The sequence below is a fragment of the Astatotilapia calliptera genome, chromosome 7 (assembly GCF_964374335.1).
Source record: "Astatotilapia calliptera chromosome 7, fAstCal68.1, whole genome shotgun sequence".
Taxonomy (NCBI): domain Eukaryota; kingdom Metazoa; phylum Chordata; class Actinopteri; order Cichliformes; family Cichlidae; genus Astatotilapia; species Astatotilapia calliptera.
This window is the reverse complement of record NC_137428.1, coordinates 62999379-63022464: the sequence shown is the minus strand read 5'-3', so window position 1 is coordinate 63022464 and position 23086 is coordinate 62999379. Positions and strand designations below refer to the sequence as shown.

The 23086-nt window shown below is 41.6% G+C and overlaps 2 long non-coding RNA genes across 2 annotated transcripts; both read right to left on the bottom strand.

Moving 5' to 3' along the window:
• Positions 1-16420: 16420 nt before the first annotated feature.
• LOC145429883 (uncharacterized) lies at positions 16421-16824 on the bottom strand. The gene is made up of 2 exons (XR_013910214.1): positions 16684-16824; positions 16421-16601 (listed from the first exon to the last, which is right to left on the bottom strand). It is a non-coding gene; the product is annotated as an uncharacterized LOC145429883 (long non-coding RNA).
• Positions 16825-21498: 4674 nt separating this feature from the next.
• On the bottom strand, positions 21499-21902 carry LOC145429882 (uncharacterized). The gene is made up of 2 exons (XR_013910213.1): positions 21762-21902; positions 21499-21679 (listed from the first exon to the last, which is right to left on the bottom strand). It is a non-coding gene; the product is annotated as an uncharacterized LOC145429882 (long non-coding RNA).
• Positions 21903-23086: the final 1184 nt, after the last annotated feature.

Genomic DNA, 23086 nt, shown 5'->3' with positions numbered 1-23086 from the left:
CATTCCCATTGCTCTAGGTTCTTTTTTCTCATTCAAATCCATACTATAGACACTATAATGCAAACCTCAACAGTGCATTGAAGTCTTGTCTGGGTTATTTCAGTGCAACCATACCATTAATGAAAGTGCTGTTTTATCAACAGTTGGTGTTAGCTACTTTAAAGCTTCTACAACAGTGATAAGGTGTCTGTACAAAGGTTAATAGAAGTGGATAACAGTTGCCAAGCTTATCTAATTAGAACCTTCAATGACCAAGAATTAGTATTTCACAAAATAACCTCATTATCAGGTGGAGTTAAAATGATATTTTTAAAAAAGGCACTTACAGAAATGGCGAATGACAAAGGTGAGAGCCACTGTAAACCTATTTACCTCTGATAATAGAGTTTAGGCTTTTAACTGTGACATGCCACCCACATTCTTTTAATGTGTGGAATATTTTTAATTACATTGACTGAATCTAATCTTTTTGTTGATATTCTATGTGATACTTTTTTTCTTTAAAAAAATATTTGAACAAATAAGTTTTTTGGTGCTGAGTCTGAATTAGTGTCATTTTCTTTTCTTTTATTGGGAGTCAGTGAGAACATATTAAGACCTATATCATCTTAATTACAGTATATGAATTGGTGAGTGTGTCCAGACTTTTGATTTGTATGGTAATCATTTACCAGCTCAAGCATCTCTAACTATATGGCCCCCTTGCCAGCTTGACCAGCTTTTATAATGTGCTGCAGGTTAATCAGTGGTTTGATTCCCAAAGCATGCATTTACATCTCCATCTTTATTATATATCTTTATTATACATAATGCATCTTTCATATATATTCAGTGCAAATATTGGAATGCACAGCATTCACTTTCTTATCTTTCAGAATTGCCGCTCATTTACAGTTCTGAGCATTTGTCTTCAATTTCTGTCCCCATCCACCTCACAGGACTTGCAAGGCCAAACAGTAGTAACCCAACAGCCAGTGGTGTATGTGCACAATTTCCATCTCCCCCAACCCTGTGAAATGGTAGCTATGAATCTTCATTGCATCTGGTGGAGTGGAAAGCAGCCCTCTTCTAAATGACTATTGATGATAATGCCACACTGTAAGGAATGTGAACACAGTATGGAAATGGTACAGCAAGCTGGGTGAACTCGGGGGAGGAGGTGTGGGATAGGATGGAGTACGCTGAAGTGGTATGGATAGGCTTGGAGAGGATGAATCAGCATACAGTTTGAAAGCATTTTTCTTTTCAGTGGAATACAGGGTGTTAGTTATCAATGAAAAATAAATAGTTCCAAGCTTTAAACGTGACTGAATTGGTATCTTAACTTCTCTAGACAAGAACATCCCTGGAGCCCGAGTGATAAAGACATATGCATATGCACGTGTACATTTCGGATGCATTTATGAATTGGTCAGATATTCATGGCTAATTTTCTAAGAAGAATAAGGCAGAACAAAACTGCAATGCGCAATTTTCTTCTTTTACTGTGTATTACTCAAAGTTCTGACCTTCCTGTGAGCATGAAAACAGAGCTGTTGAGTGAAGAGAGCTGCATTTATTATCAAAGACACCAAATAAGTGGCATCCGTGGTCCTCTTCATGCTCCCTTTTTTCCATTTACTGCTGCAAGATATTACTTTTGCAGGCAGCTTCTGGGTCCTATCTGAACTTGTGATATTCACTCCCTCAAGTCCCATACAACTTGTCCTTGAGAAGTTATACAGCCAGCAAAGGATTTATTGGTTTACAAAAAAGTCGAACAGTGCTGCCTAACAATACATGTGTCACTCATCCACCCAGACACAATACCATGAGTTCAGTGGCTTAAAAAAGACAATAGTCTTCTCCTTTTGATTAAAATAATGTGAATTGACCTGAAGTAGAAATTAGGCTGTTTACACACACAGTATTTTCCTGTTAATTAGAAAAGGCTTTTGTAAAATCAGTCTTATTACTATTGTTTGTGTATAGTCTTGGTGTTTTCATTGTCTCAACAGTTCATCCTAGGTTTCATTTACTGTTCTGTTTTGTTTTGGGTTTGTTTTTTTTTTGGGGGGGGGGGGGGGGGGGGGGTTGTGAACCTCTTTCTAAATTCTGGCTTATTCAAAGTGTTTATACGCAAATTGTTACTGATTATGTTTCCAAAGTGTGATGACATTGATTGAGATAAAGTATAATGGGTTGTGATAGTTGGCAGGTGCATGAGTAATTAAATAATAAAGGACAGGGTGGTTGCTATAAATAGCTACAGCCACGTGTAATGGCTATGCAAAAGGATCGCTGCTCTGAGAACCTCACTAATCTGAAGAGGTGGAATTGTGCTTCATCTTTTACAGTTTTTCGTTGACAGATTAATGAAGCAGTCAGGAGTATTCATATGCAAACCTGGTGATAAGGCTATGTCGACATCAATTTGTGGCTAGCTGCAAGAGCAGAAATCAGGCTTGTGGACATGTAAACACATTTCATACATGACTGTGATTCACAAAGACATGTTCTGTGTCTACATATCCAATATTCAGTTCAATTCAGTTCATTTCAGAGTTATTTATATAGAACCAAATCACAGTAACAGTCCCCTCAAGACTCTTTATAATGTGAAGGAAATACCCTACAGTATTGAAGAACACCCTGACAATTAAGCAACCCCAATAAGCAAGCACTTTGCAGCAGTGGTAAGGAAAACTCCATTTTAACAGGAAGAAACCGTTGGCAGAACCAGGCTCAGGACATGACCGCCATCTGTTTCATCTACTGAGACTTTTTATGGACCTTTTAAAACAAACTTATAATAATGATTTACAATAATTCTGCATAGAACTAATGAATGCATGAACAGTTCTTTGAGCATCACTTCTAGACAGGATGTTTCAAATGTAAACTATATTTTACAAATGAAAAAAAAGATCCTGAGTAAATATCCAGTCTGACACCATATTTTTAGGGCCAAATATATTAACCTCAGTTGTATTTGAATTAAGAGAAGAAAATTTTATATGCCTGTAGATTAAGTAATTGATGTGTGTTGTTGGGTTTCATGGATACATAAAACTAAGTATCATCGGCTTGGCAATAAAAATGGATGGAGTCTTTTCTAATAATATTCCCTATGGGAAGCATGTATAATTTTAAAAGTATTGGTCCCAGAACAGATGAAAGCATAACTAACTTTCATTTGTGAAGAAGACTAAATTGGAATCAGATGGATCCATGATCCATTTATGAGTCATTCTTATCATACAGTATGATGACCAAGTTTGTAACCAATAAATGTATTTCTAAATAATAAAAAAACGTACTACTTACATTGTATCGTAACTTGCTCCCCAGTATTAGAGCAATCCAGGTAATTCCTGATTGTCAAATGAGAAAAACATACATATATTTTAGCAAATAATCTTCTTTTCAATATTTCTGAGACTTTAGCAAATTTGTTTTCACATGTACACTGCATGAGCCACGCCCCAACCCACCAGTAACAAGTTATTTTCAAAATCTTGCAATGGATTACTTTGGTAAGAGTCCTGGTATCTCTAAGTGGATAATATCAACTAAAAGAATGTGAAATCAACCTACAGATTTTCCTTTTTCCCCCCACAGACAAGATGATCAGCGTAGTTGTTGCCTGAGACTCGACAGCGATGAGACCAGTCTTTACCGGAAGCATATGTATCTCAATTTTCCCACCAAGGCCACAGTATCAACCCCTACAAAACGTTATGGACTCTGACAGAGACTACAAGACCCTATTCAGGGCCTTAATACTCAACCAAATGCACAAATCTTCTTGTGCATCATGAAACTAGAAGGTGCTTCTACTTTATTCTTCTCCCTGTTGATGTAGAATACCATGAGAAGGAAGGCATTTATGTCACAGAAGATTTTCTGGGGGCCTTGACAGAACGGATGGATCTCCATTACTGTAATGAGGCTACAGGAATGGCCGCCATGCTTCCCTCATTTACGCCATTCAGTCCACGTCTCCTCTAGGGAATAGTCTTTCCTCCGTGAAAGCCTACTCAGTCTTCTTTCTCTCTTTCTTTCTCGCTATTAACTTTCGTTCTCTTTTTACTATCCTAGAAACTTATAAAAGGTGTGTACATTTGAGTATCAGGGAGGAATATCTAACATGGAAATCTTAAGGTTAATGGGGAGTACTGGTACGTGTTTAGCTACTAGATAAAAAAAGAGTAGGCAAAATTACTGGAGAAAAGCATTCAGGATGGAATTTACAGCTAAGATAGTACTTATAATCAACCACTTAAGAGATGACTATTAACTTGCAGGATCTTTCCACTTCATTGTTGAATCTGTCTCTCTCTTTGGTGCCTTTTCATTAGAGCACCAAAGATACAACAACATTATCAAGCTTTGGTGAGTTTTTAATTACTAATTTGAGCCTAGACTTTAACAATTAACAGAAGACAAGCTTGCTTCTGTGTGTAGTTTTATTTTTGTTCGACAAGGAGGCGATCCCTTAAAAGGTCAACATTACTGTGGTGATTACTGAATCCATCATTGTCTCCTCCTAGCAGTGACTGGGCACAGTTGACTATGAAGGCATTGTCTTACAAGTTTAAAATAAAGTTTTCAAAAGCTTTGATTTAAAAATGTCAGCATCAGATGATTATGCAAAACTAATATTAAATTAATTGACTTTTGATGTCGCTATCAACTTTCGACCTTTTTTTTCTGCAAAACGGTGAGACACCCACTTTCATTGTTGTGGTTTCATGCTCACACTGCTCATACCAAATACCAGTAAGCCTTAAAATATTAATGCAAAAGTACAATCAAAGGCATCACTTCCTCAGTTCATTACGACTACAACAATTTTCTGGTTGTGTCAGTACTTTTGTTACAATCACTGTTAATAAGTCTGTTAAAGAAGTAGGCAACTTATTTAAATCCATCCTTCATAGTGACTTTTGTACTTTTGTACAAACACTAAATAATAGTTTTTTCAGCACTGATTTCTACTCATTTTGGCAAGAGCAGGCATCATCCTGCTACATCCTGCTGGGCATTTAATGTTACTCAGATAATGATCTTTAAACTTTTGGGACTATTTCCTTTAAAAATAATAATAATAATAATAAAAGAAATGATTCACAAATTTAAAAATAATATTTGACCAGTTATTCTACATTTATAATGTTTTGTGTCCTGGTGAAAACTAGAATATTTTTTTCCCAGAATTAACTACTTGGTAGCATTACATGGATGGCTTTCGGGAGGGTTTAGCAAGTATTACCTGTACTTTTTTGCTTTCTGCCTCAAACCAAAGTGTAGATGAAGTTTTCAAAGAACCCAAAATAAATTCAATCTCGTGCACCCAATTCTTGCTGTTTTAAAGTCATTAAATATTTATGCTGTACAGTCATTCTACTCTGAAAAAGAGCAGTTCAAAGACATCATTAAAAGTCCAAAATTACCATGAAATTCCATCCCAAATGAGCATTTGTAAACTTTTGTTTGGAAATAGCATGGAACCATTTAGTCTTTACTGCACGTCCCACAAGAACAAAGGGCTCATGATTTTTTAAGAAGAGTAGCAATAATCTGATTCAAGAGTGCCATGTCAAAAAACTAACAAAAACTAACTCTCACAAAATAATGATGCATTGCCAGTTATAAGCCGAAATCTCAAGGCCTTTAACGCACTGCTTAAAAGAGATAAAAAACTGTTTAAATACATAACTTAGTCAACAGTCAGGAAAACTTTATCATTACAAAAAGTCCAAATAGAGATTAAAAAGAAAGTCTGTTAGGTTCAGGGTTAATAAAAATTCTGCATCTAAGGGTAATAGGGAAATGCAGTTTATTAGAATCACAAGTTATAGGCATATCAGTCGAGTCAAACAGAAGTATTTTTTAACACAACTTTAGTGTCAGCAGTGAGATGATGGAAATACTTGAAAAATTGAAACTTCCACCCAAAAACTACCTGTTATGTAACTAGATTAGGAATTAGATTAGGAAAAGTTTGTGTAAATCTACAGTATAACGCCATGAAAAAGGTGTTTTTTATCATACTACTTCCATAGCAATTAAGAGGTTAAGTCACAGTCATGTGCTGCTAATCAAATACCTTTGATTGAAGGATCATTAGTGTGACCACCTCCATAAAAGCTAGGTGTGCTGAGCTGGCCCATTCAGGTATGTGTTAACACAATGCCACATGAGTTACATCTCAGAATCTACAGATCATGTAAGTTTTCAAATTAAATATTAAAGTTTGTGACAAGACAATTAAAAGAAAGACTGAACTGAACTGAAGTTACATAGACATTTGGGACAATATCCTTTGGACAGATAAGACCAAAGTGAAGATATAGCAATGAATAGGTCGGTAAAAACCACTTACCACTTTATCAGTAACAACACCTCATACCAGCTGTCAAGGCCAGTGGTTGACTTATTTTGTAGTGACAGAACCTGGGCACAATGCAGCCATGAACTCCTATAAATAGCAAAGGGTTCTAAAATGTGAGGTCACCTGACAAACAGCACACAGCAAAATCTCCAGTGTTAAATTAACACTGGAGAGTGTCTATATGGGTCCACACCTCTGAGTGTTAAATACAACACTGTTGAGTGTTAAATTAACACTTTTGACAGTGTTATATGTTTAAAAGTAACCTAGTCAGTTTTGAAGATTAACAATGGCTCACACTGAGCAGTGCTGATTTTCTAACACTGGAATATTTCTAACATTTTGAGTTATTTTCCAGTGTTAGAAAATCAGCACTGCTCAGTGTTAGCCATTGTTAATCTTCAAAACTGACTAGGTTACTTTTAATTTAACACTGGAGATTTTGCTGTGCAGAGATTGAGCCATACAACATGACAACGATCATAAACAAACCAGCAAATCTGGTGTATGTAATGCAGGGAACCTGCACTTCCAGAATATTGGAAAATATCCATGTGAAAAATATTGCCTGAACATGCTCCATTTATACAGAATTTCACAAAAGAATGTATAGATGCATAAAATTTCTCTCAGAGTGTCATCCAACCCCAGAAATCAGGGTTTAAATGCTATTGATCCAATTTCAGAGCATACAGAGGTAGAGAATTGCCTGGATATAGAGTTCCTAAAGTCCTACAAAAGCGTGCCTCTTGGGTACCTTTTCAGTCGCATCTGAAATCCTTTCCAGCTTTTTCATTGTTTGCACACTCTATAACAGGTAGATGAATGCAGGCACTACACAAAGTGAAGTCAAACACAGAGAAGCTTTGGATCTATGTTTGCTCAGCCCTCCTAAAAATGAATAGCTTTAGCTATGTATGTCAGTGCATTAGTGTGAAAGTGCATTAACTATGTTGTAATTTTATAAAATGTTCATTTAATTGCAATCGCACTGCAAATTAAGGGGACACGGTGACTTTACTTTGTCTCCTGAGTAAGATCAAGTAATTAACTCATTGCCAAAAGAAGTCCTATTATTATTTTATTTGCTCTAATTGGAAAACAGGATGTTAAGTTACAGTGTCATAACAGGTCCTCAAATACAGCTTTTATAATGATTGCAATGTTGTGTACCTCAGGGTAGCCGTTCAGTGGAGTTGAACCCCCGACCTTCCGATCATGGGGCCACCACTCTACCTACTGAGCTATCCCTGCCCCTAAGGTGGAAGTGCGCAGTTTGATCAAATCAAATCAGATAACTTTTACTGTCACATCACATGTGTAGGTACACTTGTACAGTACATGCGAGTGAAATTCTTGTGTGCGAGCTTCACAAGCAACAGAGGTGTGTAAAAATACAATAACATAAGAACAAGCAAAATATAAGAATGGCTAAATCTGAGAATTATATGAATAAATATATGTACAATATAAGAGTGTATGCGCATTACTGAATGTGTATACTAAATATGTATATCTACGTGTGTGTGTGTGTGTGTATATATATATATATATACACACATACATAGGGATGGGTATTGATAAGATCTTAACGATTCCGATTCCATTTTCGATTCTGTTTAACGATTCGATTCTTTATCGATTCTCTTATCGATTCTTATTTTTAAAAAAGGAGAACACTAAGGTCGATTAGCTTAGAACTTTGTTTTTTATCTTCTCTTTGAACAAGATAGAAATTTAGGAGTAACCTGGCCTTACAAACCCAACAGTGAGATCTTAAGAGATCCAGCCTACGGCTCTTCAATGGGGTGTCACAGGGTCCCCAGGAAAAAAAATGTAAATGTAAACTAATAAAATAAAATATTCTTCTGTAGCAATAACAAAGTGTAACATAAATTATTCTGTAGCAATTACACAAGAATATCCAGTAATGTCCCTGCCTACAATTAAACACATTCACTTACCAAAGTGAAATCGGGGGCATCTGCTGTGGCAAATGGGTGCAAGCCTTTGACCACAAACTCAGTCACTGCTCGGTGACATTCGTCTATCCTGGCCTGAAAGGAGACGCTACCGGTAGACTGCAGTGAGAACTGCCAGCATCTGAGCCAGACTCTGTCTGTCTCATCATGGTCACCTAAATGCACAGTAATGGCAGGTTTTGTAATAAGGCAGATTGCGCTAACATAATATGCACTGTTAGTTGATTATTTACCTGCCGCATTAACGGGAGAGGACGTGCAAACGTTACCGCTGCTGCTGGGTTGAGATTCACGAGTCCGGAGCGGAATTAAAAACACGACATTCATTTAAGGTTATCGCGTGTTTTGTGAGCAAATGCTTTTGCATATTCGTAGTGTTTCCTCCCTTAAATGAAATACCTACTTTGCAAGTATTGCAAGTTGCCCTGTTGTCATCCGTTCTCGTAAAGTATAACCAAGCTTTTGAGCATTTGAGCCGCTGGCGCCGTGTTTCCTGCCAGGTAAATGACGCTCCGCAACGTGGTGACGTCATTCGGGGCGACTGGAATCGATAAGGGAATCGTTTGCAAAAATGGCAAACGATTCCAAGGAATTGAAACAGTGGGAACCGGTTCTCAACAAGAACCGGGTTTCGATACCCATCCCTACACATACATATATACATGTATGTATATATACATATATATACACATACATATATACATGTATGTATGTATATATATGTGTGTGTGTCTGTGTGTGTACACATACATACATATTTTAAAAATTAAATAGAATAAACAATAAAATAAAATATACAGAGGTTGGCAGTTGGATATTGTGCAAAACAAGTGGCATTTATATACAGTATGGAGTGCATAATGTTGAAGTTCTGGTAAGTGAAGGTGAGGTGTCTATGAAGTGTTCAGCAGTCTGATGGCCTGATGGAAAAAGCTGTCTCTCAGTCTGCTGGTACGGGACCAGATCCTTCAGAACTTCCTTCCTGATGGAAGTAGTCTGAACAGTTTATGGCTGGGGTGACTGGAGTCCTTGATGATTCTCCCCGCTTTCCTCAGGCACCGCTTCCTGTAGATGCTCTGGAGGGAGGGAAGCTCACCTCCAATTATCTGTTCAGAACACTGCACTACTCGCTGGAGAGCTTTGCGGTTGTAAGCAGTGCTGTTGCCATACCAGGTGGTGATGCATCCAGTGAGGATGCTCTCAATGGCACAGCGATAGAAGCTCCTGAGGATGCGGGGGCTCATGCCGAATCTTTTCAGTCTCCTGAGAAAGAAGAGGCGCTGCTGCACCTTCTGCACTGTTTTGTTTATGTGTCCCGACCATGTAAGATCCTCAGCCAGATGTACACCAAGGAACCGGAAGCTGCTCACTCTCTCAACAGCAGCGCCGTTGATGGTGATGGGGGTGTGTACTTCTCTGCACCTCCGGAAGTCCACTATCAACTCCTTTGTCTTTGCGACATTGAGGGTAAGATGGTTGTCTTGACACCAGTGGGTCAGGGCGCTGACCTCCTCCCTGAAGGCCGTCTCATCACCTTTGGTGATAAGACCCACCACTGTAGTGTCGTCCGCAAACTTCACAATGATGTTGGAGTTTCCTTGTTATTTGCCATGAGTCCCAGTTTATAGTATCATCTATAATGAAGTTGTGCCAGCACAGTCTGTTAGTCATTTTGAAAGAGGCACTGTTTTCATCTGCACTCTGCCAATTTGTGCCCATTTTTCATATGTTAAAAAAGTGTTAATGATATATTGTACAGCATATGGTATCACAGGTGAAAAGAAACAAAAACAGAGCAGAGGAAAACTCAACAGGAACCACGATTACCAGCCAACCAACCAACTTCAACTTTAAATTATCTTTACACAGTAATAAACAGTATTTAGTAACCATTTACAATTTTTATGGACATTAGTTGAAATTTTGCAACCATCCATATAATGTTAAAAGCAACATTCATTCAGTAAATGGCATTAAATTTTATTTTATTAATGTTTTAACTTTTGTTTAGTGTTATCAGAATTCAGGAAAGTGAATTCAAGAATTTGAACATCATTCCTTTTTTTTCTGGACAGTGGAGTAATAACGAGACCAAAAGTCCACTGAAAGGCTGTAAGCCTTTTATTTTATTGTATGTAATTTATAAAAAATAGTCCATAATAGTAGTCCAAAACATTTTCCTTGTGGCACTCCGCACTTTACAGCCTTGACATCTGAGTATTCCCCATATAAAAACTGTATTTCCAGATACCTAATAAAACTCTTCATTCACACTACTACAAACAATAATTTCTTCAACAATAAACGATTATGATCAACTTTATCCAGTGCCACTGGAAAATCTGGTAGTGCCACACTCACCACAATAAATAAATTAACAGTATGAGGATGGTTCCTTGCAGGATTATATTACTGTAATCAATATCTATTCCATGTTAAATGTACTAGTTAAAGGGTTATTTATAAAAAAAATTGCAACCAACACAGTACAGTAAAAGGTTTATGCCCACAACCTTTGAGTCAGACTAACAACGTGGATTTTGACTACTACTACTTGCATGCTCAGAGCACCTCACTGAATCATTTCTATGCTCAACACCTGTCTCCGTAGTAGGTCAGTGGCATGAAAGACATTCAGATTATTTAATCGCCAACTCAGCAGCTCTGAAGTGGCTTTGTTTCAAAGGTAACATATTAATATGACAGCTGACCCTTTCAGCAAGAGCGTCCTCCTCAGCAATTAAGAAAAGACACAAACTGCACACTAAACACTTTTAAGTCCATTTAAAATGATAAGAGGACTTTCTTTTTATGTGTGGGCTTTTTGGAATATTTGGTATATGTTTAATGACCTGATGTAACTAAGTAATTGTGCAGACTCTAGTTTCATTTTTTTCATTATAGAAAAACAGATCCAAATTTAGAGGATTGCAACTGACATCTTTACTGATCTTGTTTTCAACAAGAATCACCTTGGTGAGACATTCAGTGCCAAAAGGATTTCTAGTAGACAGTCTGTGAGTCCAGTGTGGCCATTTAAAGCAGCCCACTATACAAATCAAATTAAACTGTCCGGGTAGTTGAATTCAATAATTTATTTAGTATTTTCTTTTACTGTTGGACTGTTGGACTGTGCGTTGTAGAAGCATAGGCCCATATTTTTTTAATTAATCACTATATAAATGGGGAATGAGAAAATGAATTATAGTACAGTAATATGAGTATTTCATATTTAGTCAAATTGGCTACTGACAGAAAAGTAACTATAATTTTCTCAGTAGTGGAGCTTTCATTTTATGTTAATCTGTACATTAAAAGGGTTGAATATTTTATTATTATTTATTCATTTCATGAATTTATATAGACTTAAACTTTTCTCACTTGGCTTTCCATTTGGCTGTCAAAAAGATTCAAAAAACAAAAAAACAACTTCAGATAGGAAAAGTTTGTTTCATGGAGTACTCTGGGAACCCACATGTTTCTGTATCTAATTTAACTACCTCATAATCTAACTTCGTTTTAAGCAATTACCAGAGATGACTCAGCATCGTGGAGTAGCCCTGAACTATTTATTTTTCACTTTCATTTTCTTCCTGTTAGGAATTTATATATCTGTAGTGTTCTCCCTGCTCTGCCCGTTCCCGACCATTCACGATGGTGCTCATCTCTGAGTGGGAGTAAGCTTTCGTTTTTGTGCAGTGGGTTCTTTGCTTATTTATTACATTTTGAGATTGCAGTAAATAAACTATTTCATGCTTGCTTCAAAAGGCATTGCCTATAGTGACCAAGATAGCACCACTGACTTTGATTTCTTGCGCAGGTTATTGTGATTATTATGATTTTTGTGTTTTATTTTTGCTGTTTCAGTGATTTTCTGTAGCCTGTCTAGTCCAATTCAGTATTCTTACACAAATGTGGTCATGACAAGAAGCTAATTTTAGCAAAGATGCTTTGGTGATGTCTCTGATCATATCATTAAGTCAGACAAGCCTGAAACACAACCCAATTATTATGCATATTTAATTTCCCACATTAACAAATGCTAGATATTTTGTATTTTAAAGAGCTACAGGCCACAATGCAAAAAAGAAGAAGAAGAAGAAGAACAGAAGCCAAACGATAGGTTGCCAGCATAGCTTATTTCATCTTGCATTTTCACACTGTTTCATCTACCAATCAACTTAACACATGCCTTGAGATGAATGGAATCCATTATCTTTCCTTGGCTTTGAAGGTCAGCCAACTAACTTTTAAAGTTATTGTCCAAAAAAGGACACAGCAGTGGTGGGAAAACATTTCCACTTTCAAGAGTTACCTCACTGGATGTCTGAAATTTCTCATTTGGAGTTGACGGGGTGCTGCTGGGAGTGGAGCAGCATCACTCAGGGACAGCTCTCTGGCTGTGGCTCCTATCTCTCATTTTCTCTCTCTTCTCTGCAAATACGCCCCCATACCTGCTCACATAACCCAAAGAAAGCCAGGCTGTGCTGCAGTGTGGGCTCCCTACTCACAACAACACAGCATGCTGGCAGGTTCGCAACAGAGAGGTACTATAGCCGTGCTTCAGAACACTCTCATTGTGCCAGGTGATATATATTTGCTGCTGTGGAACTATGACTGCTTGGCCTCTTGTTGGTGGTTGTGGTATGGCCTTGATAAGTAAAGTACAGAGTGTGATTCTACAACGTTCTCAATATGCATTCAATAGGAAGCAAAGTAAACAAGATGAGAGTGGTGTAATAAGCTTGCAAGATATGGTTGCAGAGTCTTGATTGGTAAGGATTTGAGAAAATGGTTTGGTAAATTTTTCTACAACCCTAATGACATTTCCATGAGCCATGGCCCATGACAATGCCCTTTAGTCCTCAGACATTCATGAAGCAATTAATAGCTGACTTAGAGGGATTACACAACATGAACGCGCCTTTGTTTTGGTGACCTTGGAGAGGTTGACTAATCTCTCTAATTGAGTAGTTGTAAACACTATTGTTCCAAATCTGTTCCAATGTCAATTTGCTCATGTTTGTTGACGAGTTCTTGCAGAGAATCTCAAAGTGGTCTCACCGAGTGTAGGTATTACGATGATCTATTTATCTAGAAGCGATCCAGCACCACATGACACCCTTTCCATGTGATATAAGGCAACCATGGCTATAATTAATGTATGCAAACCAAAGAAAGAAAAATAACTTTGCTTGTAAGTCACATGTAATATTAAAATTGTGTTTTCAGTGTTCTCCTGTCTGTAGCACTCGGCGCAGCAGCAGGAAAAATGATACTAAATATTCATACTTTAATAGTATTTTGACATTTTACAATGCAGTGATGGATTTCCCTGTCTATACCCTCCTTGAAAATCCAGTTTCATACATATTTAATAAGGTCGTCTAAACAATTTTTACATTTTGTCATCTTCAATGATGCATGCCATCAAACTCATAGGGAAAGTGCTTCATCCCACCCCTATTGTTCTCACTACCATCACCACCACGCCCAGTTTGCTGTACTGCCAACTTTCACGGGTCTGTATTTATTATCAAATCTTTTAACCTTGGCTCAAATGGATGACTGCAGTCCCCAAGCGCCTATAATGGAGCACGTTCATATGATATATTAGTTAAACTAAGACATGAATTTGAATGACATGATTCCACCTGTCAAAAAACATGATTAGAGAGTGTAGATGCGACTGAGTTAAGTGGGATACATTAATCACAGCATCCCCGAGGCTGTTTCAGTGCATGCTAAAGTAAATGTTCCTGTTCATCCGCAACTGTAGAATATTAATGCAGACGACACATGTTCCCGGAAAAAATCGGTATACAAATGAACAGCGATGGCTATACAATACCTGGCAACACTGTCAAATACATCTAAATCAGATCCACTTGCATATTTTAGTATATGTAGGCTATTTTTGTTGATGGTTTGCTCCTCCATCTCAGCACGTGAAAACTGAAAGCATGGAGTGCAAAGTGTACAATGACAGCAAGAAGAAATATAGAACCTCTTTTTGTGAATCGCATGAATGTGTGTATCCTTGTGAATGATGGCCCGAGACATTGTCCTGGACCCAAATTAACCTGTGCAGTATCAATGAACAGCTTTTGACAGTCCATTTCATTCCAACAGAGACATTATAACCTTGCTGCTAGCAAATCAACTGAGAAAAAAAAATATGGAAAATGACACTTACAGTAAGATACAATAGTGTCAGCATTGACACACTCACCCGTCTTTCTGTTTCTCTCTTTCGCACTCACAGACACACACATCTTTGACTCAAGCACCCAGATCTCATCCTGCAGAAAACTCACAATTAATTCCTTTAATAGGATTTTGCTTCCTCTTTTCTCCTAAATTTATCTCACTACGTCGGTCAGAGGAAAAGATAACCTTTGATAAATGAACACTTAAAGTAGTGCAAACACCAAATAGAGATTATATTAAATAGTCGCAAAGAGTATTGTTTGATGTCTTTCTCCATCTGTAGCCACAGGCTTTCAGAGCATTCATACAAGCAAAACCTCATTAATTTGGATAAGATGTTGAATTAACTATTTAAACGTTTTATTTATACATAATATATTATATATAAGAAGATTATAGTGTTATTGTGGCCTGCATAACATAACTTGAGTTTCTAGAGCAACTTTTTTGTTTATAGTAGCTTTCATGGTTGAAATACTTGGTGAAACTCTTCAATAACCTATTTTAATTTTATAGCCAGTAGCATTTGACTTTAGTTCTAGTGAGTCAATGTCACCATTTAATATTGATTTATATATTTAACCGCTTTCACAGTCAAAACACGTCATACAAAATTGCATTGGGATTTTTCAAAGTAGTATATGGCATCATGATTCTTTCTTGAAATAATCTTTCTTCTCATCATAATCTTTCTTTTATGTCTACATTGTAGCAAGACCTACCTTATGTCTTGGAGGGCAATTGACTGGCATTACCAAAAATAGCACACCTGGACCGTATGAGTTATAAAAGCTAGCAGGTGTGATCACTTGGTGTCTCTTTTGAACAACCAACCAGTGCACATCCACTTAATTCTTGCATTGTTCATATTAATTACTTATGAACTACACTGATACGTTTTGTGAGTTGTTTATTTGTTTCTTTGTTGCAGTAAATTCCCCTTCATTTGCATAAACCTTTTAAGTGGAGTATTTCTTGTCACTTTGATAGAGCTAGTTTGTCAACAATTTGGCTGTTCAGGAGAAACCCTTGCGCAATATAGCACTGACATTTACAACAATGCTGACAACTAAAATTCATCCTTGGAATTTTTAGCAGTATGTTATGTTGCTTGTTTTATGTGTCTACAGAGGGATGATAGTGTTTTGAAGATTGTCATTTATTCAGTAGTCGTGTTTTTGTTTTCTCTTTTTCGGCCTTTTACAAACATCCTTTCCATCCTTGGATGTTCATAGGCTAAATGTCATGGATCAGTAGAAGAGGTGAGTCAAACTGCTGATGGGTGTTAGATGTCCTGTGAATGTCAAAAACAGCACAGACAGAGACAGACGGGGCTGAGTTATGTCACTTTAGAAAAACATGTATTAAGACTACAAAGTTTTAAAAAAATATTACAGTGAATTTGTGTTTTGTAGACATGAACAAGCAAATGACTCCATTACTGCTGTGTTTCAGTGGCACATTGTGTTACCTCATGTAAGTTTATTATGGGTAATTGACTCTTTTCCAATTATGTTCCCGAAATTACTTACTGAAAATTACTTCGGATTCAGGAAGTAGTAAACCTAACTTTCTTCAGAAATTCAAGTGACATTGTAAACTAGCTGAGGACCCCCCAGTGTGCAACTCTGTATGCATGTATGTTTTGTTTGTATGTTATTTTTTATTATTATTTTTTTTTCTGAAAAATAGACATCCCAAAGATCCTCAGCTGATATTTATTACGTACCTGCAAAACACCAGTGTTAAAGTCAACAGTGAAGAGCCTGGCTTTCATAGTATAGTTGTCAGGCGCAGTGGCCCGTGGAAATGGAAGGGACTCAAGTGCAGATTCAAAACCGGAGGCCAGGGGTGAGGTGTAACGAAAAGAGATATTTATTTTACAATGCTCAAAGGCTAACAGAAAGTGCAGACTAGAATCAATGAACATAAACTAGATGTCTGAGGCGAGAGAAGATACTGTGATGATAACTAGACGGCAGGGATAACTGAGTGCAGGTACTGGGCAGGGGAAACTGTGGCGGGCCAGGGCACTGAAACAGAGGAGAGAGCAGTCAGGGGAATTCCACAGAGAGCTGCGAGTGAATCTAAGGATAGTACACTGAGCTGTCTTACAAACTTGCAGGTGAGGGTTGCGTGGAGGGGGGAGGCAGGAGAGGTCCAGGTGGGTACTGCATGCAATGCAGGGAGGCAGGCAGGAAAGAATGGCAGCTCCGACACGGAGAGGGATTACCGGCGGCAGCAAACTGGTTTCCAGGAGAGCTTGGTAGGTGGGTTTTCGCGGCTGACGAGAAAAACAGAGATACGGTTAATACATCTGATGAGTCACCAAGGAATGGACGTGAGGCCGAGAACTGACTAAAGTTGGCAGATAATCTGGCGAAGACCAGTTGAGTGCGCCGGTCATAAATACTGCTGGTCCGATTGCCATCAGGTGAGGAACAACAAAGACTCCACCCAGTGGGGAGGAGCTGATGCTGTGGAAAACCACCCAGACCACGACACTACCCCCCCATCAAGGGTCGACCCCCGGCGACCGAGCCACCCGCGGCCCGCGTCGAGCCCCGTAAAAAGCAGAAAGCAAAGCAGGATCCAAAATCAAGGAACGAGACACCCAGGACCGCTCCTCAGGCCCATAACCCTCCCAGTCCACCAAGAACTGCCGGACCCGTCCCCGCCGACGGACGTCCAGAATGCGCCGGACCGCGAAGGCAGGATGCCCATCCACGAGCCGGGCGGGAGGAGGGGGAGCGGAAGGAGGGCACAACGGACTCACGACCACCGGCTTGACCTGGGAGACGTGGAAGGTCGGGTGAATGCGCAGCGAGGAAGGCAGCTTCAACCGCAGCGCAGAAGGGCTGAGGACCCGCTCCACCTCGAACGGTCCAATGAAACGCGGGGCCAGCTTACGGGATGCCACCTTCAGGGGAACGTCCCTAGCAGACAACCACACTTTCTGCCCAGGGGAGTAGGCAGGGGCTGCCCTGCGGCGACGGTCCGCGTACAGGCACTGGCGAGCAACGGACCGGCACAACGACCGACGGGTCAACCTCCACGCCCACTGACAACGTCGGAGATGGTGTTGGACCGAGGGAACCTCGAGGTCGGCCTCCTGGTCGGGGAAGAGAGGCGGCTGGTAACCTATGGAGGCCTCGAAAGGCGAGAGGCCAGTAGCAGAAGACGTAAGCGAATTGTGAGCGTATTCTGCCCATGGCAGCAACGAGGACCATGAGGCGGGGTTGGAGGCAGCGACACAACGGAGGGTGGCCTCCAGTTCCTGGTTGAGCCGTTCGGCCTGCCCATTCGTCTGTGGATGAAATCCTGAGCTCAAGCAGGGTTTAGCCCCGAGAGCGGTGCAGAACGACCTCCACACTCGCGAAATGAACTGAGGGCCCCTATCTGACACGATCTCGCAAGGTATGCCGTGGAGTCTGAAGACCTGCTCAGTCATAATCTTGGCTGTCTCCGTTGCAGTGGGGAGTTTGTTTAGGGCAATGAAGTGTGCAGCTTTGGAGAATCTATCCACCACAGTGAGAATCGTGGTTTTACCTGAGGAGACGGGAAGGCCAGTGACAAAATCCAACGCAATGTGAGACCAGGGGCGATGAGGTATAGTGAGGGGTCGTAAAAGTCCAGCTGGGCGTAGTGAGCTCGATTTGTTACGTGCGCAGACAGGACAGGCAGCTACATATTCTTTGACGTCTTTATCAATAGTCTCCCACCAGAAATACCTTTTAAGGAGTGAGCCTGTTCTCCCCCCACCCGGATGGCAAGAAAATTTGCCCTTGTGGACCCAATCGATCACCTTAGGGCGAGCCACGGTGGGGACATAGCGTCGGTTCGGAGGGCCCGTGCCGGGGTCTGGCTCAGTCTCCAGCGCACGGCGGATGTCCTCCTCCACGTCCCAGGCGACAGAACCGATCCTGACTCCTGCCGGCAAGATGGTGGGTGCATCAGACGGGTCACACACAGGGTCGAACTGGCGGGACAGAGCATCCGGCTTGGTGTTGCGGGTGCCTGGTCGGTAAGAGATGGAAAAGTTAAATCGAGTAAAGAATAGGGACCATCGAGCTTGGCGCGAGTTGAGCCTTTTGGCTGTGCGTAAATAGGTTAAGTTCTTATGGTCAGTCCAAATAGTGAATGGATGCTCTGCTCCCTCAAGTAAATGCCGCCATTCCTCCAGCGCTAGCTTTACAGCAAGCAACTCCCTGTCTCCAACGTCATAATTCCTCTCCGCAGGTGAGAGGCGGCGGGAGAAAAAGGCGCAGGGCTGAAGCTTAGCAGATGAACCTGAACGCTGGGACAACACCGCCCCGACCCCAACGCCTGACGCGTCTACTTCCACGACAAAAGGTTTACTATGATCGGGATGGATTAAGACCGGCGCAGAGGTAAACAGTTCTTTCAACCGGGAGAAGGCGGCGTCGGCCTCTGGACTCCAATGGTAAGGTAGCTTAGAGGAAGTTAGACGAGTTAGGGGAGCGGCTACTTGACTGTAATTCCTGATGAAGCGGCGGTAGAAGTTCGCGAAGCCCAAAAACCCTTGTAAGTGTTTTCGGGAGGTTGGTAGTGGCCATTCCGCTACTGCCTTCACTTTAGCCGGATCTGTCTTCACCTGCCCCCCTGCAAGAATGTAACCCAGAAACGACACAGACGGTGAGTGGAATTCGCATTTCTCGGCTTTGACATATAACTTGTTCTCCAACAACCGCTGGAGTACGGCCCGGACATGGACTCTGTGTTCCTTGAGGTCCTTGGAAAAAATCAGGATGTCATCGAGGTAAACGAAGACAAAACGATCCAGAAAATCCCTAAGGACATCATTCACTAGGGTTTGAAAAACTGCAGGTGCGTTAGTGAGGCCAAATGGCATGACTAGATACTCGAAATGTCCTAAGTGTGTGTTAAACGCAGTTTTCCACTCATCCCCCTCCCTGATTCTGACTAGGTGATATGCGTTCCTGAGATCCAGTTTGGTAAAAATGGTGGCCCCATGGAGGGGCTCAAAAGCGGAGCTGATGAGTGGTAATGGGTATTTGTTTTTAACCGTGATGTCATTAAGGGGCCGAAAGTCAATGCATGGGCGGAGTGTGCCATCTTTCTTACCCACGAAGAAGAAGCCAGCTCCCACAGGGGAAGTTGATGGTCTGATGAGTCCAGCTGCCAGTGAGTCTCCGATGTATTTTTCCATGGCAGCCCGTTCAGGGCGTGACAAGTTGTAGAGGCGGCTGGAAGGTAACGTGGAGCCGGAAAACAAGGTAATGGCACAATCGTAAGGGCGATGGGGTGGCAGGGACAGTGCCTTATCTTTAATAAAAACTTCAGATATGTCATGATATTCGGGGGGAACCGCAGAGAGGTCTGGGGTGCAGTTCTCCTTGCTAGAGGGCTCGGTGGCCCCTGGTGGGGCAGCTGAGACGAGACAGTTTGCGTGACAATATGGGCTCCAACTCACGACCCTCTGTCCCACCCAATCCAGGTGAGGATTATGATGCCTTAGCCATGGGAAACCTAGAATTATGGGCGTGTCAGGGGATTGTGAGGTGTAAAAGATCAGTGTTTCTCTGTGGTTGCCGGAAGTGATCAAGGTAACCGGTGCAGTGCGATGAGTGATGTAAGAAAAGACCTGATCGTTTAATGCCCTAACTGGAATAGACGGATTTAACTCAAAAAGAGGGATCTGAAGCTGTTCAGCAAATCCCCTGTCAATCAAACTCTGCTCGGCCCCTGAATCAACCAGCGCTGATGAGACGTGGGCTCCCTGACCGAGTAAGAGTGTCACAGAAAGCAAAAATCGGGGCTTGGCGTTAACCCTGGTACCGCCCACCCGTACCCCCGGATCTACCGGCGGGCGGTCTCTTTTCCCTTTTTAGGGCAGGAAGAAATCAAATGCTCACCGGAGCCACAATAAAAGCAAGAGTGTGAACGGCGACGCCTCTCTCTCTCTTCCACCGTCAGCTGGTAACGCCCGATCTGCATGGGTTCCGGTTCCGGTTCACCACCCCCTGTGCCAGCAAAGGGAGCGGACGGCTGAACCGCCGCAAGGACCGACGGGAGCTGTAGTCCCTCTCCCACTCTCGCTCCCGCAACCTGCTGTCAATGCGAAGTGTGAGGGAAACCAGCTCCTCAAAATTAGCGGGCTCGTCCCGGGAGGCCAGGTGGTCCTTCATCTCATCGTTGAGGGAGTGCAAATACACCCCGTGTAGAGCCCGATCAGACCAGCCCGCCTCGGCGGCGGCGATGCGGAAATCGATCAGGAAGTCCGCAACGCTCCGCCGTCCCTGACGAAGATGCAACAGCTTCCGCGCCGAACTGCGTTCAGAGGTCGGGTGAGCGAAAGTCTTCTTAAACTCACTCAGAAAGTCGTCATAATGACAAGTCGGTAACGGATGTCTAGCTAGATAAGCCTCTGCCCATGTAAGGGCGCGATCGCGCAGTTTCCCGACTAAATAAGAAATCCGCACGGTTTCAGAAACAAACGAGCGGGGTGAGCGCCCGAACGCTAGCTCGCACTGAAGGAGGAAACCGCTACATCCCCCCCGGCCGCCAGAAAAAGGTTCCGGCTCCGGGGAGGCGGCATCGCGGAACATCGGCGTCTGCAGAGGCTCAGGACCCGCAGCGGGCTGAAGCGGCGGCGGCGCGGATACCGATGCCGACGTACCGGGAACGGGTTCGGGTTCCGGGGCAGTGGCCGACTGAAGGGTCTGAACCGCGGACTGCATCTTCTCCTGCTCGTCGGTGAGTGAGTTAACCTTCGCCAGGAGAAACTGGAGCGCGTCCTCGTGAGTGCCAAGAATGGCGCCCTGTTTTGAGACGGCGGTCCGGATTTGATCCGCTGAGTCCATACACTGGCCAGATTATACTGTCAGGCGCAGTGGCCCGTGGAAATGGAAGGGACTCAAGTGCAGATTCAAAACCGGAGGCCAGGGGTGAGGTGTAACGAAAAGAGATATTTATTTTACAATGCTCAAAGGCTAACAGAAAGTGCAGACTAGAATCAATGAACATAAACTAGATGTCTGAGGCGAGAGAAGATACTGTGATGATAACTAGACGGCAGGGATAACTGAGTGCAGGTACTGGGCAGGGGAAACTGTGGCGGGCCAGGGCACTGAAACAGAGGAGAGAGCAGTCAGGGGAATTCCACAGAGAGCTGCGAGTGAATCTAAGGATAGTACACTGAGCTGTCTTACAAACTTGCAGGTGAGGGTTGCGTGGAGGGGGGAGGCAGGAGAGGTCCAGGTGGGTACTGCATGCAATGCAGGGAGGCAGGCAGGAAAGAATGGCAGCTCCGACACGGAGAGGGATTACCGGCGGCAGCAAACTGGTTTCCAGGAGAGCTTGGTAGGTGGGTTTTCGCGGCTGACGAGAAAAACAGAGATACGGTTAATACATCTGATGAGTCACCAAGGAATGGACGTGAGGCCGAGAACTGACTAAAGTTGGCAGATAATCTGGCGAAGACCAGTTGAGTGCGCCGGTCATAAATACTGCTGGTCCGATTGCCATCAGGTGAGGAACAACAAAGACTCCACCCAGTGGGGAGGAGCTGATGCTGTGGAAAACCACCCAGACCACGACAATAGTATTATGTAATATATGTGTTTGTGCACATATTGCTGTATAGGAATATATATATATATATATATATTGAAAAATAAATAGAGAAATTGTAGTGTTGGTGATCCCTTTTCTGTTGTTTGATTAAACCATGCTTCATTTTAAAAAGTGCACATGGTTAAAATGTGTCTTTGGGTGATGAAACTGTCCAGTTGAACAAAATTAAAGCTTGTGCAATAATGAAACCACTCAACTTCAAGGTTTGGCCATCGACACAGTAATTAACTGAGATAACGTACTAACTTTTAACCTCACTCTAACTTTTAACTTTCAAAACAAAAAAGGTCATTAATTGCTTTTCCTCCTACCCATGCGGCTGATTTAATTTCACATAAGAGCCTCCTTCTCCCAGTTGGAATCATTTCAATCAAAAGGTATCTCGCTTCCTCACCCCACTTCCTCTCTTCCTCATGTCTCTTTCGCTTTTTAACTTTAATATTTTCAGTAGTCCCCATCAAACATTAAAAATCCTGAAATTATGTAAAGATTTGACTTTCAGATGATCATCAGGTGCAGCTAGCCTTTTTAAATTACTTTTGCGTTGTGTTCTCTGCCAAAATAATTGACTAAACAAGTTTAGAGGATTAGATATTTCCGATAATAAAAGTCGAGCTTATACAGATGGCAGCAACCGCTGCCAGTGCCTTGATGATAAATACTGTAAATAGAGCAGGAATCAGAGGACAAAGACGACTGAATGTGTGTCTGCTATCCTATAATCAAGTTCAAATTCCATTAGCAGAGCCCTGTCCTCAGCAAAATTTCTTCCTCATTAAAAGGTTTAGATACTGCACCACTTTCCAGTATGCACTCCCATTTGAAAACATGCTCCTGCCTAATTCATTTACCCATGCTTCCTATACACACCAACAGTATAATTGCAGTGGTAATGAACGTG